The sequence below is a fragment of the Piliocolobus tephrosceles genome, chromosome 7, assembly GCF_002776525.5.
Source record: "Piliocolobus tephrosceles isolate RC106 chromosome 7, ASM277652v3, whole genome shotgun sequence".
Taxonomy (NCBI): domain Eukaryota; kingdom Metazoa; phylum Chordata; class Mammalia; order Primates; family Cercopithecidae; genus Piliocolobus; species Piliocolobus tephrosceles.
The window spans coordinates 116287838-116291327 of NC_045440.1; the positions used below are offsets into that span (position 1 = coordinate 116287838).

General features: G+C 32.8%; 1 protein-coding gene across 1 annotated transcript in view; it reads right to left on the bottom strand.

Annotated features, from left to right (window-relative positions):
- CSMD3 (CUB and Sushi multiple domains 3) overlaps positions 1-3490 on the bottom strand; it is a 1271497-nt gene that overhangs the window by 630481 nt on the left and 637526 nt on the right. The window lies entirely within an intron of this gene.

Below are 3490 nucleotides of genomic sequence, written 5' to 3' on the forward strand. Positions count from 1 at the left end.
ACACACACACACACACACACACACACACACACACACACACACACACAAGCAGTTATATATATATATAATTTCATAGTATGGCAGCAAGTCATGTTAGAATATTCTTAAAGTTCAATCATTATATCATCACATGACTTTTACTTGCTGTATTGTATTTTCTGCATTAAATTTTCAATGAAATTGCATGGTTTCTGTTTATAGAACACTCTTATTTGAAGAATGATTAAAGCAAATCTACTCTAAGAAGGCTTTATAAAAAGTATATGTAGGTGGAGAGTGGTTTTCCACACATTTGCATATATATTTTATGAAGTTAACGTGCAGAAACAGAGTGTGCTATTTCCATTAAGTAGTAAAGTTTAAAATTTGTTAGAGCTAAACTTGAATCTAGATTGCCAGAATGGTATCAAGCTTATTTTTATGTATCCTTTGGTAACAGAATTCCTCAAATATATTAAAATGAGTGGCAAAACTGGGAGCACAATACTTTGAGAGGCACACTACACCATGGTATATAATTCAGCATTATTTCATACTAAAATATACTCATATATTCATATATTGCTTATATATCTATGCAAAAATTCAAATTTAATTAAATTGCGATTTTAAAAATAACTAAAATATTGAAAAGATGTAATTAAGAATCACTACAGAAAGAAACTACATAAAATTACGTAGTGTCCCACATATAGTCATGTTTTCAGCAAAAAATAATTTATAATAAATTATTGTTCATCATCTAATAAAATGAATGCCTAAGGTTACCACATTATGAGAGAATAAATGAAGAAGATATTTCTTTAGTAATATTTATAACTATTTGCTACTTTATTATTATAAAAATAATTAAAAATAAAGGAATTTGTATCCTGACTTTCTTTTGCTATATAACAATTTTTGACTACACATATTTCTTGTTTTATAAAATATTTTAGTATTTGCATTGACTAAAGCAATTGTTTTGTCCAAATTTAAATATATCATGTGAATGAAAACTTTGACCTATACATTTTAAATGATCATAATTTTTTTTTTTTTTTTTTTTGAGACAGAGTCTTGCTCTGTTGCCCAGGCTGGAATACGATCGTGCGATCTCAGCTCACTGCAACCTCTGCCTCCCAGGTTCTCACCATTCTCCTGCCTCAGCCTCCAGAGTAGCTGGGACTATAGGCAGCCACTATGCCTGGCTAATTTTTTTGTATTTTTTAGTAGAGACGGAATTTTACTGTGTTAGCCATGGTCTCGATCTCCTGACCTCGTGATCCACCTGCCTCAGCATCCCAAAATGCTGGGATTACAGGCGTGAGCCATCGTGCCCAGCCTACATGATAACAATTTTTAAAATACGTGTATTTGTTCCATGTATAGTTAAATATAAATACTTTCCATTGATAATTACCTGTCAATATAGATTTACATTGTTTCCCATTTTCTTTTCTTTTCTTTTCTTTTTGGCTACTATAAGCAACATGGTCATGACCAATATTAAAAATCTTTTGGTTCAATTTTGAAGTATGTCTCTAGGCATACTATTACTTGCTAGGTAATAACAGCAAAAATTCATTTTATAACCTAGTCCCATATGGTTTTCCAAAATTGTTTTATCAATTCAAATGTTCACATTTGTGTACATTGAATGTATTTATTCCTACTACTCGAGTAGGTGTAAAAGTGTTTTTTGTTGTTTTGTTTTGTGTGTGTGTGTGTGTGTTTTCCTTTTTACTAATTGAGTTGCATATCTTTTTATATGTTTATATATCATTCATATTTCCTTTTCTGTGACACAGCTATTTGTGTTTTGGCATCTTTTTTCCTCAGACTGCTTGTCTACTTGTTATTTATTGCAAGAATTCTTTATATTGGTGATTCCAAAAGCATTCTATTACAGCACACTTTAAAAACAATAATATTTTTAATACACAAAGGTGAACAGATGAAGCTGCTTATAATGCAAATTTTATTTTTATTTTTTGCCCAGGACCTTCTGTTCCATAGAGGGAGTTAAATCAATATCTTAGTTCTACCGGTGGCTAACTCATAGTACACCATTGAACCTGGCTCACTAGTTGAGATCAGCTTTATATATTATGGGTACTAATTCCTTACATTATATGTGTAGCAATAGCTTCAAGTTCACAGCTTCCTTGTTAGATTATTTGATACAAAAAGTTATTAATTTTACCAGAGTAGGACTTACTTATCTACTCATAAAATAGTAGATAAACAAATCCTACTCTGGTAAAAATTATTAATATTAATGACACAAGCTCATACAGATGTATCTTCATATCTTTTATCTTTTGTGAATTGACTTTTATAGAAACTGCAAAGTAGGAATGTGTTGGAGGCAGAATTCTAAGATGTCTTCCAATATTCTAATCCCCTGGTGTAGATAACCTATATAATACCCTCCCCTTCAGTGTGGGCAAGATCTATGAAGAAGATGGATTATCAATCCTATGATTAGCTTATATTATATGGAAAAGGTGTAGGAATATTACAGATGTGTAATTAAGGTCTCTAATCAGTTGACTTTAAGTTCATCAAAAGGGAGATTATTCTGAGTGGTCCTGACTAATTCAGGGGATTCCCTTTAAAAGAAGGTCTGGATCCTTTCCTTACTCCTTATACGAAGATTAATTCAAGATGGATTAGAGACTTAAATGTTAGACCTAATACCATAAAAACCCTAGAAGAAAATATAGGTAGTACCATTCAGGACATAGGCATGGACAAGGACTTCATGTCTAAAACACCAAAAGCAACGGCAGCAAAAGCCAAAATTGACAAATGGGATCTAATTAAACTAAAGAGCTTCTGCACAGCAAAAGAAACTACCATCAGAGTGAACAGGCAACCTACAGAATGGGAGAAAATTTTTGCAATCTACTCATCTGACAAAGGGCTAATTTCCAGAATCTACAAAGAACTCAAACAAATATACAAGAAAAAAACAAACAACCCCATCAAAAAGTGGGGAAAGGATATGAACAGACATTTCTCAAAAGAAGACATTCATACAGCCAACAGACACATGAAAAAATGCTCATCATCACTGGCCATCAGAGAAATGCAAATCAAAACCACAATGAGATACCATCTCACACCAGTTAGAATGGGAATCATTAAAAAATCAGGAAACAACAGGTGTTGGAGAGGATGTGGAGAAATAGGAACACTTTTACACTGTTGGTGGGATTATAAACTAGTTCAACCATTATGGAAAACAGTATGGCAATTCCTCAAGGATCTAGAACTAGATGTACCATATGACCCAGCCATCCCACTACTGGGTATATACCCAAAGGATTATAAATTATGCTACTACAAAGACACATTCACACGTATGTTTATTGCGGCACTATTCACAATAGCAAAGACTTGGAATCAACCCAAATGTCCATCAGTGACAGACTGGATTAAGAAAATGTGGCACATACACACCATGGAATACTATGCAGCCATAAAAAAGGATGAGTTTGCGTCC